The sequence below is a fragment of the Molossus molossus genome, unplaced genomic scaffold, assembly GCF_014108415.1.
Source record: "Molossus molossus isolate mMolMol1 unplaced genomic scaffold, mMolMol1.p scaffold_m16_p_9, whole genome shotgun sequence".
In the NCBI taxonomy this organism is placed as follows: domain Eukaryota; kingdom Metazoa; phylum Chordata; class Mammalia; order Chiroptera; family Molossidae; genus Molossus; species Molossus molossus.
In genome coordinates, this window is record NW_023425403.1 from 88,952,625 (window position 1) to 88,964,894 (window position 12,270).

The window sequence follows — 12,270 nt, forward strand, 5'->3', positions numbered from 1 at the left end:
CAACCAAGGGCACATACCTGGGTTGTGGTTCAGTCCCTGGCCCTGGTCACGGTTGTGCAGGGGACAACCAGTCAAAGTGTCTCTCTCACATGAATCAATCTTTTCTTTCTTTCTTTCTTTCTTTCTTTCTTTCTTTCTTTCTTTCTTTCTTTCTTTCTTTCCTTTCTCTCTCTCTCTCTCTCTCTCTCTCTCTCTCTCTCTCTCTCCCCCCCTCCCTCTCTCTCTCTCTTTATTTCTCCCCCCTTCAATCCCTCACACTCTATCTGAAGATAAACAGAAAAACATCCTCAGGTAAGGATTAAAAAAAAAAAAAAAAAAGAAATGTAGGCTTCCTTTCCAACACTGTCTCACTTTCTAGAGATAATAACCATAAAGTGTTTTATGTATAGTCTCTGCATCTATAAGCATATATATCTTCCTATTGACACACATGCATATTTGCTGGTATATGCTTAAACTATATGAAGATATTTGCTATTTTATTCAAATGTGTTCAACTACACATAAAATTACCTAATTACCTGCAGCACTGGTCTATATCATTGGCAGATAATGACTTGCTCTTTTTAATGGCTACATTGCATGCTATCAAATAAGTTGGTATAATACCTATATCCCTACTGATGTACTTTCAGGTTACTTACAAGTTTTGGCTGTTATAAAAGAAGATGAACTATACTTTCCTATAGTTATAGCTGCTTATCTTGTATAGATAAAACTAAAACTCCTCCAAAAAATATTTTGCCAACCTACACTCCTTGCAACCATGTGACAACTTCTCACCATCACTGGATGTATCAATTGTTTTCCATTGGCAATTAAAAAATATGACCTTATTTTCATTTTTTTCTTTAATTAATGAGGCCATATTTCTTGGCCATCATATTTTTCTTTGAACTGACCATTCATATCTTTACTTATTTTCTTCTATTAGGTTGTTACTTTTTATTGGTTGATACATATGAGCCATTATTTAGCAAGCAAATTAGCCCATCATCTGTTGTATGTATTGCAAATACTTTTCCGATTTTTTTCGTTTGTCTGTTAACTTTGGTTTTTGTTTGTTTGTTTTGGTGGGAGGGCGGGGCAGTCTTCTAGAAGAGAAGACAGTTTTAAAAATACATCAGTGACTACAATGCATAGATTCCATGGTGCCAACCATGATCCTGTTGAATGCTGTGCCTATTTTACGTCAAGAGGTCACAAGGACTCCTTGATGGAAAACCCCTCACACTTCCACAGTCGAAGGCCCTCTACCCAGTGTCCACTCTTTCTTGGCAACTTCCTGTCCCACTCTCAGTGGGGACCCCAACCCAGATGTGCCCTCTCCTTGTACCTAGAAGTCATTCAAAGGGCAGTAAACAAAATCTTTTCTCTTTCATTGGTTCCCCCTCCATTCCTACCAACAATTCTGGGAAAACTGGAGAGACAGCAAAGTGTATAACCAAAAGGCAGGTCTAAAAAAATGCTTCCACTGATGTCGGAACTCAGCAGATTCCTTTGTTTCCTTTAGCATCTTCAGAGCGACTGCCTGAGATCTTCTGTTTTGGGGATTTGAATCCTATCCCTTATCATTATCACTGATGTACAATACTGAGAGTGTACTCTGTGTAAGTGGACTTGCGACTGGTGCGCAGAGAGGACGGTGTGAGCCTCGCCAACAGTGGAGAGGTGAGCCTGGGCGCGGGAGCCAGCTGCCAGGTGCAGACCCTGACCCAGGGGGTCACTGCACTACCAGAGCCAGCTGACTTCTTGGGGCTCAGATTCCTCACCCCCAGGTTACAGATAGCTACAGTGTGTCCGAATTAATAAGAGCAGCCACATCAAAGGACTGCAGCAGTAAGATGGGTGGTTACTCAGAGCAGTGCCTGGCTCGTGAAAAGTTTTAAGTAAACGTGGCCCGTTAATAATTAACATAAAGAGCAGCATAAGTCCGAGCGTGACAGGGTCCGATGAGCCTTACTGATGCTTTGTGACCACAGAAATGGAGCCTGGAAGGAGCAGACAGGAAATGCAGGAAGAAGCGGGCAGGACTTGAGCAGGAGGTGGAGGATAAGCAAAGGCGAATGCTGCGTGCGTCCCAAGGTGGCGAAGAGCCCGGAAAGCCACCACACCACCTCAGGGACAGGAGTGTGAGTGCGACAAAAGCTGTGTTTGGATAGAGGAGGAAATAACTTTAAAAATATACATTGTCGCCCTGGCCAGTTTGGCTCCGCGGTTAGAGCGTCGGCCTGCGGTCCTGAGAGACCCGGGTTCGGTTCCCGCTAAGGGCACGTACTTCGGTTGCAGTTTGTCCCCGGCCCTGGTCGGTTGTGTGGGTGGCAGCCACTCGATGTGTTCCTTTCACATCGATGTTTCTCTCTCTCTCTCTCTCTTCCTCTCTCTCCCTCCCACTCTACCTGAACAAAAAATGGAAAAATGTCCTCGGGTGAGGATTAAAAAAATATATATATATATACATTGTCTTCCCACCAACAGTGCACAAGGGTTCCCTTTTCTCCACACCCTCCCCAGTACTTGTGGTTTGTTGATTTGTTGATGGTAGTCATTCTGATAGGTGCTAGGGGATCACTCATTATGGTTTTAACTTGCAAATCTTTGATGATTAGTGACTTTAAGCATTTTTTTCATATGTCTATTGGCCATCTCTATGTCCTCTTTGGAGAAGTGTCTATTCAGGTCCTCTGTCCATGTTTTAATTGTATTGTCTGTCTTCCTGGTGTTGCAGCCACTGTGGAAAACACTATAAAGTTTCCTCAAAAAATAAAAATGAAACTGCCTTTAGACCCAGAAATCCTACTTCTGAAATATATCCTAAGAATCCCAAAATACTAATTCAAAAGAATATATGCACCCCTATGTTCACAGCAGCACTATTTACAATAGCTAAGATCTGGAAACAGCCCAAGTGTCCATCAGGAGATGAGTGGATTAAAAAGCTGTGGCACATGTACACAATGGAACACTACACGGCTGCCAGAAAGGAGGAAGTCTTACCCTTTACAACAGCATCGATGGACCTGGAGAGTATTATGCTAAGTGAAATAAGCCAGACAGAGATAAATACCATATGATCTCACTTATATGTGGAATCTAATGAACAAAATAAACTGATGAACAAATCAGAGACAGAGACACAGAAACATGGAACAGGCTGACAGCTGTCAGAGCAGAGGAGTGAGAGGGACTAGATGAAAGAAGGTGAAGGGGTCAGTCAAAAACATATATATATGACTTCCGGTCAGGATGGCGGGTAGGTAAACGCGGTATCGCGTCCTCCCACAACAACATCAAAGTTACAACTAAACTACAGAACAACCATCATTCAAAACCACCTGAAATCAAGCTGAATGGAAGTCGTACAACTACGGAATTAAAAAAAAAAAAAGCAGCTACATCCAGACTGGTAGGAGGGGTGGCAGCGGCACGCGGCGGCGAGACGGGCTGGTCCCACACCCAAGCGTGGCGGATAAAAATCAGGAGGCTCCCGCGGCTGGGAAGGTCCTTCCTGAGGACTGAGGGGTCCCCATCGCACACCAGGTGCCCCGTTCAGGGTTCCAGTGCCAGGAAGAGAAGTCCCCATAACTTCTGGCTGGAAAAACCAGTGGGAACTGAGGCTCAGGGAGGCTGAAGCGGCTGGAGCCCCAGGCAGCTCCTTAAAGGGCCCGCGCACGGACTCATCGGACTCTCTCCCTCTGAGCTTGGAGGGGAGGCAGCTCGAGGGGCGCCAGAGACATACAGGGAAGAACTGAGCTGTTTGGCACTGGAGCGAGGGCTGGAGAGGGGGCTTCCTCGGGGACAAACGTGCTGTAAGAGGCCTTTGTTCCTTTGGTGAGCCCTTCCTGGGGGCGGCAGACAGAAGCCATATCTGGGACTCCGGCAACCTGGCTCACACTGGTAGCCCCGCCCTGCTGACTCCCTGAGGCCCCGCCCCGCCCCGTCCAACTTTCAAGCCCACCCAAGCTGTTGCCACTTGCTTAACCATAGGATTGGCCGGTCTTGGATCCTGCTTCAGATTTTTCCTAAATTCTTTCAAACGAGCAGCATCGGGTCTCAGCGAGCCCCATACCTCTCATTAAGTAATACACAGAAACAAACACAGGGAGGCAGCCAAAATGAGGAGACAAAGAAACAGGTCCCAAATGAAAGAACAGAACAAAACCCCAATAAAAGAACTAAGCGAAAGGGAGATAAGCAACCTAACAGATACTGAGTTCAAAATACTGCTTATAAGGATGCTCAATGAACTTAGTGAGAACCTCAGTGAACTTAGGGAGGGCCTCAAGAGCATTAAAAAGGACCAGTTAGAAATCATGGATACACAGTTAGAATTGAAGGAGGCATTAACTGAAATAAAGAATAATTTGTACAGCTTCAATAATAGAGTATGTAAATCCAAGGAGCAAACCATCGATTTGGAATATAAGGAAGCAAAAAATCCCCAATCAGAACAGCAAAAAGAAAAAAGAATCCAAAAAAATGAGGATAGTGTAAGGAGCCTCTGGGACAACTTCAAGCGTGCCAACATTCGCATCTTGGGGGTGCCCGAAGGAGAAGAGAGAGAACAAGAAATCGAAAACCTGTTTGAAACAATAATGGCAGAAAACTTCCCTAACTTGGTGAAGGAAACAGACATACAAGTCCAGGAAGCACAGAGAGTCCCAAACAAGATGAACCCCAAGAGGCCCACACCAAGACACATCATCATCAAAATGCAAAAGGTTCAAGACAAAGAGAGAATCTTAAAAGCAGCAAGAGAAAGGCAGCTAGTTACCTACAAGGGAGTACCCATTAGGCTGTCAGCTGATTTCTCAAAAGAAACTTTGCAGGCCAGAAGGGAGTGGCAAGAAATATTCAGAGTGATGAAAACCAAGAACCTACAACCAAAATTACTCTATCCTGCAAAGCTGTCATTTAGAACTGATGGACATATAAAAACTTTCCCAGACAAGAAAAAGTTAAAGGAGTTCATCACTACCAAACCGTTATTATATGAAATGATGAAGGGTCTTTTTGAAGAAAAAGATAAAATGTATGAACAAACAAAATGGCAATGAATACATATCTATCAACAATGGAATCTACAAACAAAATCAACAGGAAGAACAGAAACATTCTCATAGATACAGAGAACATTTTGTTGGTTGCCAGTTGGGAAGGGGGTTGGGGGAATGGGTGAAAAAGGTGAAGGGATTAAGAAGCACAAATTCATTGCTAGACTGACAAACCTCAAAGGGAAAGGGGTTGGGGGGGTGGGAAGAAATAAACCAAAGAACTTATATGCATAACCAATGGACACAGACAATAGTGTGGGAAAAGGTGGGAGGGGGGCGGGAGTGGGGAGGAGGGGGTCAATGGGGGAAAAATGCGGAACATCTGTAATACACTTTACATCCAACAATAAAGATTTGAAAAAAAAAAAAAAAAATATATATATATATATATATATATATATATATATATATATATATCTGTAAACACTTAGACACAGACAGCAGTGTGGTGATAGCCGGGGGACGGGGGGAGGCTAGCTGGAGGTAGTCAAAGGAGGGGAAAATGGGGATAGAAAGAGACTTTTCTTGGGGTGACATGTACATGATGCAGTAGGCAGATGATGTTTCATTGATTGTACACTTTAAACCTGTATGGTTTTGTGAACCAATGTCATCCCAATAAATTCAATAAAAAAGTGGATATTGCCAAGGAGTTAACCTCTCAAACATCTCAGCTCTGTTTATTTAAACAAGAAAATGCTCACTTATTCTTTGCTCTCAATTAATAAACTGAATCGGTTGTTATCACAGAAGTAGAGCTAATCCCTAACTTAAGAAAGGAAAGCTGTGTTCCAAAAGTTTGTCTCTAAGGCAAATATTTGAAAAGAGAAACACCTGCCCTGCTGTGAAGGACGGAGACTCCCCCAGGCTGGTCTCCGCAGCCCTACAGATCCTGCCACGCAGACTCATAACACATAATCCATCTCCCCCATTCATTCGTTCATCATTTGGTGAACGCCGACCACCAGCCAGGGCATTGCTCTCCTAAGGGAGGTTGATAGCAGTGAACAAAGAGAAGCAAGGCCTGTACTCTCAGGAGGCTTACATTTCTCTGCAGGGAAGTGGAGAAACAGGGACACAGAACATAAAAATAAACAAACAGATGAATGGCGTTATTCAGACATTAAAAAGTGCCATGAAGAAAGTAAAAGTGAGTGCCACCATGTGGTAGAAGGCCACTCCAGGAAGTGACACCTGGGCGGTATCTGAATGAGACAGGAGACGACTGGCAGGAAGTTCCCAGCAGAGGACAGGGTGAACAAGGATGCTGAGGCTGGGACGGCTGGTTGCCCACAGAAGGCAGGCAGGCAGCCAGGGAGGCTGGAGCCGGTGCGAGAGCAAGTGCCAGGGGCAACGCTTCCTAAACAAAAGGTAATTTTGAATTCCAGCTTTGGACCTCAAACACACATCTCTCGTTTCCTTCTGCGGGCTGCAGTTTTTGTTGCCAGAGCCTGCCAAGGGTTTAGTAACTGCTCAGGCTGTTAACACAAATACTGAGGTTGGGGACCTCAGACGCTCCAGTGGCCTGAGGCTCTCACCCATGGGTCCATGATGGGGCCTTGGGATCCAAGAGTCTGACAGAAGAAAAGAGAAAGGCTTGGATGAGGGAAGGGTAGGCAGGGGTCAGGACTCCTGTATCCATAAAGACTCTCTAGGGCAGTGGTTCTCAACCTCCTAATGCCGCGACCCTTTAATACAGTTCCTCATGTTGTGGTGACCCCCCAGCCATAAAATTATTTTTGTTGCTACTTCATAACTGTAATTTTGCTACTGTTATGTCTTAGGCGACCCCTGTGAAAGAGTAGTTCGACCCCTAAAGGGGTCGCAACCCACAGGTTGAGTTGAGAACCGCTGCTCTAGGGCGTGAGAGTGGGAGATTTCAATCTATCTTCAGCAGAATTTTAGTATAGTTTGCTTAGTTAAGGAAAAGATTCCTACGTTCTGTTTCCTTATTTTGTCTGCGAACTCCCAAATTAGCAATTTGGACAAAATCAGAAAATCCAAGAGTGAATGATGTATAAAACCAAGACCAGGGAATAAAGACAGTTGTTGGTGCATCGCTAACCTTTTAAAATTTATGTAAAAACAAACAACGACAAAATATGCATTCCTAATAAATGTCCCATAGGATCACTCTGGAAAAAAACAAAAACACTCATGGATGGAAAATGAATCTCAGCTACTACGAGAATTTTTTAAAAGATTTTTCTATTTGATTTGTTGGCTCATTTTTAAATGCTTAACCTTTATAATCACCATGTGTATTACAGTATCAAAACAACTTGTGACTGATGGTAATTAAGAATAGAAAATTTGCCTGGCTGTAGCTCAGTGGTTTGAGCATTGTCCCACGGACTGAGAGGTCCCCGTTGATTCCTGGTCAGGGCACATGCCCAGGTTGCAGGCCTAATCCCCAGGAAGGGGTGTGCAGGAGGCGGCTGACAGATGTTTCTTTCTCACATCGATGTTTCTATCTCTCTCTCCCTTCCTTTCTCTCTAAAAAACATCAATAAAAACATATTTTTTAAAAATAGGACATTTAAGAAATTCCTGTTTTTATAAGCCAAGTTTCAACAAAATGTTTCTGCTACTAAAATTTTGCCCTCTTATACAAATGTTGAATTTAAGTAACTTGTTCTGGAGATATCAAGGTTCACATTTTTCTTTTTTTCCCCCCAAATCAATATGAGGCTTTTATTTTATCTTTAAAATATCTCATATAATTGTGAAAATCATTCAGCATCGTGGTGTTTCTACAGCTGGACAACTTAGATCTTATTCATCAGCCTGCTCAACTGTTCCTTTCGCGGACACATAGATGCCATCCGAAATGCTCTGACCCCCTTGTCTCTATCTGCACCGGGAAACCGGTGGTGGCTAAGTCAAAGCCGCTGAATCGGTACAAGTTCAATGTCCTTTCCTTCCAGAATCTTTCTGGGCTTGAGATGCTGAACAAGCAACACCTGACCTCATCCGAACTCTGTGGATGTATTTTCTGCCCAAGAAATTTCTGATTTCAACAAGAGACCCATCTCCTGAATAACGACGCTGATGGGGAAGTGAGCGTACACAGACCTCATCTTGCAACTGAAGCCCCGTGTAACGCCCTTGACCATGTTCTGCACATGACCGCAGGTGGTACTGCGGCCAGTTCCTTTCCATTTCCCCGCCCGGAGCCTCTTCTTTTTCTTTCCAGGGAGACTAAGTTCCACACTGATGTGGTTGAAATTCCTCCGCGAGGCGCCCCAGGGCCTTCTCAATACCTGCGCGTCCTGCAGAGTGAGTCGGCAGTCTGATTGCTGAGAACGGTCTTCATCCTCGCAGACCATGTGGCAAAGAGCTACATTTTCCCCGTGTATTATTTATTAGCTTGGACTAATGAGCCCATTTATACTTGACATTCAATTTCTTTTATTCTTAAAATTATAAGACCAAATTTCTCTATGATGCCATACTGCTTTCTTCAAAAACGATGATTATTCCACAAGTAATAAGGGGTAAACTTGACTACAAATTCTAGGTATTTTGAATATTTCAGATATAGTCATTTTAGGGCAAATCATCAATGTATGGTTAAATAACTTTATACTTATGTCACATAAATTCTATTTTACCAGTATTTCTAAGGAAGGTGAACATGCATAGTGAATAAATATATTTCATTTCTGGGTTTGGGACATAAAAATTGTTATTCTCAATGGCAACAGCATATCTATCTACTGTTAGAATGTGATTTTTGTGTGTGTCAAAGTCCTTCTATCTGCAGCAATACAGAAGAAACAATGGTTATTTGGGGAATAAAGTATTATTTCTGAAAGACAAACAGCTAAGACTATAAGCTAAGCACTCTAAGAACTTAGTATTATCTGGACTGGTATCCTTTGAGAGGAAAATAATTATAAGACATCGTTTCCACTCTCAGAAGAGAAGATAAAGATCTTTGAAAAGTTTAATAACTTACTGAACTATCCTTATATATTTTTTTTCTTTGTATTAATTTTTTTACAGATGTCCCTCCTTTCTCCCCCATGGACACCCTCCACCCTGCTCCCATCCCCTCCACCACCTTCACCGTACCGTGTGTCTACTGATTATGCGTGTGAGCTCTTTGGTTTATCTTTTCCTGCCCTTCGGCCACCCTTCCCTCTGAGGTTTATCAGTCTGTTCTCTACTTCCATGTCTCTGGATCTGTTTTGTTTATCAACTCATTTTGTTCATTATATTCCACAAATAAGTGAGATCATGTGATATTTCCCTTTCTTTGACTGGCTTATTTCGCTTAGCATAATACTCTCCAGGTCCCTCCATGTGGTCTCAAAGGGTAAGAGATCTTCCTTTCTCATGCTGCATAGTATTCAGTTGTGTATTCCACTTCTAGGAATATGTCCTAAGAATCCTGGAGCACCAATCAGGAATAATATATGCACCCTTATGTTCACAGCAGTGCTATTTACAATAGCAAAGATCTGGAAACAGCCCAAGTGTCCATCAGAGATGAGTGGATAAAAAGCTGTGGTACATATATATCCTTATATTTTAAATTAAATGAGATTAAATATTCAGGTGTGTGAAAATGCTTTGCAAAGTATATAAAGCATTGTACAATTTAATGGTCTTTATTAAATGCCATCATTATTGGAGCAGTTTTATGGTTCCAATTATAATGACTAAAATCCTGTTTATTATTTTTTTCAGTGACCAGGCCCAGACCATCTAAAATGAGACTAAGCAGAACAATCTTCCCTCTTAAAAGCAGAGACAACCAATGGCTAATGTATGCCATTCAAGAAATCAATTTGTTAATTTATAATCTGAATAAAATAGTTCCATGTCAACTCCTGATTGGTCTCTCCAGGAACTTTCTCACACTCACCAGGACAGATGGAGGAAAAAAAATAGAACTAAAACCTGATAAAGTAATTAGTGGTTTTGAAGCTTGGGGTAAAAACCATGTAATAAACAAATCCTAAATAAGAAGGTCAATATCAGTGCTTATTCCTTATGCTTAACTTTGAAGAGTTAAAAAAGTAACACTTTTTAAAAATTATTATTGATTTCAGAGATAGGAAGGGAGAGAGAGAGACAGAAACTGTTGCCTCCCGTATTCGCCTCAAATCCGCAACCCCCAGTATGTGCCCTGACTGAGACTCGAACCCACCACCTTTTGATACACTGCAACCAAACAAGTCACACGGCCCAGTAACACATTTTAATACCAATATTAGTATTAATATTATCTAATTATTAGTATTATTTATTATCTCTACCTCAGCACTCATTTGTAATCTTTTTACCTCTATTAGTTTTGAAAATCATGTGATCTTCAGTCAAATGATCTCTCACTTTTATATAATCTTTCTATAGTATACAGTTTTTTAAACATTTACTTTAAAATGGACAAAATTATATTCAAAAGTCAAACTGCTTGCCAAGAGGCACTTAGTTTTTTAAAAAAAAGATTATAATCACCTGAATGATCAACATAATACCCCAACCCGTCTAGATGCTGTCCGATAATTAATTAATCTTTACATATTTATGCAAAATAGGACAATGAGAATGATCGTCCCCCACTCAGATGGGAGGGACCAAGGCACTGAGTGGTGAGGGCCTAGTGGAGTCGGACCGGCTACGTATCTGCAAATCGACTCTGCTCCCTCCCCGCAATCAGAGCAGCAAGAAGAAAAGCGAATTTATAGGGTAGATTTGTAAATCATGATAACATGCATCAGGGTATGATTATGTAACTTCAAACATCTTTGAGTTTTACAAGCAAAAAATCCAGAGCTTGATATGTATGAAGTGCCTACATGCCTTTTCCTGGTTTCTTGTTTACAATAAATTTTATGGCAGAATTTTTCAATTTGTGAATTCTAGCCAGTCTGCTGTCTAATGAGACTCCAGCCTGTTTGGGTTTAAAGCTTTCTGACATTTAAAAATGTTTACTTTGGGTTTCTAAAAATCACAGGAAATATTCTCCTACTATAAAAATGCTGATCTGTTGTACTTTCAAAACATAATATATTTTAAAAAGTCCCTAGGTGATGAGTATTTCCTGTGATAGAATACAGGGTTCAGTTCCAGACCCCCACGATAAATCCAGCATCCCAATAAAGCAAGTCACATGAAAGTTTCGGTTTCCCGGTGCATATAAAAGTTATGTTTATACCAAACTGTAGTCTACAAAGGGTGCGATAGCATCATGTCTAAAAAAAAAGTACGTACCTTAATTCATACTGTATTGCTGAAACATGCTAACCATCATCCGAGTCTTCAGCAAGTCTTAGTCTTTTTGCTGGCAGAGGTCTCGCCGGGACGGTGAGGGCTGCCGCCTGGCCAGGGCGGTGGACGGCGAATGCTGGGTGGCGGGGGCAGTTCCCTAGAATAAGACAATGAACTCTGCTACATCGATTGACTCTTCCTTTCACAAATGGGTTCTCAAAGATCACTGGGCAGAGGTCACCAGAACACAGAGAATAATAAAGAAGAAGGTAGAAACAATGTGAGAATCACCAAAATGTGACGCAGAAACACAACATGAGCAAGTGCTGTTGGAGAAATGGCACTGACGGACTTGTTTGACAAGCAGGGTTGCCACAACCCTTCTATCTGGGAAAAAAAAAATCTACAAAGCACGGATAAAGTGAAGTGCAATAAAAAGAAATGCTGTATCACTTTTCTCAATTCTTTGACAACCAGCACTATTTATAAGCTTGATTTAAAGCTGATACTATATAACTACAGCCATGGTATTTTGATTCAAGGTGTGAGATAAATGCTTTACCTCAAGAGGCTAATCCAGAAATCACTTCCCCCCTTCCCTGACCCTTCTAGAACAGCTGGCACGTGGCGCACAGTCCATGGAGAATGACATACGTTAAGAACACCCAAACTCTGCGATAAAATTTCAGCTTCTGACAATGAAGAGTTATCCTCAGCAAACATGTCAGGGTGCCCCTGGAAGAAAGTCAGAGAGCCCTGGCTGGAGCGGCTTCGTTGGTTGGGCACCATCCATGCACAGAAAGGTTGCCAATTCAATTCCCGATCAGGGCACATGCTTGGGTTGTGGCCTTCATCCCCAGTAGGGGGCGTGCAGGAGGCAGCGATCAATGTTTCCTCCTCACATCCATGTTTCCCTCTTGCAGCCTTCCTCTCCCTGCCTCTCTCTAAAAATCAATTTTTAAAAAATAAAGAAAGAAAGTCAGAGACTCCTCTG

The 12,270-nt window shown here is 42.1% G+C and overlaps 1 pseudogene; it reads right to left on the bottom strand.

Moving 5' to 3' along the window:
• Positions 1-7,829: 7,829 nt before the first annotated feature.
• Positions 7,830-8,370, bottom strand: LOC118622645 (annotated as a pseudogene).
• Positions 8,371-12,270: the final 3,900 nt, after the last annotated feature.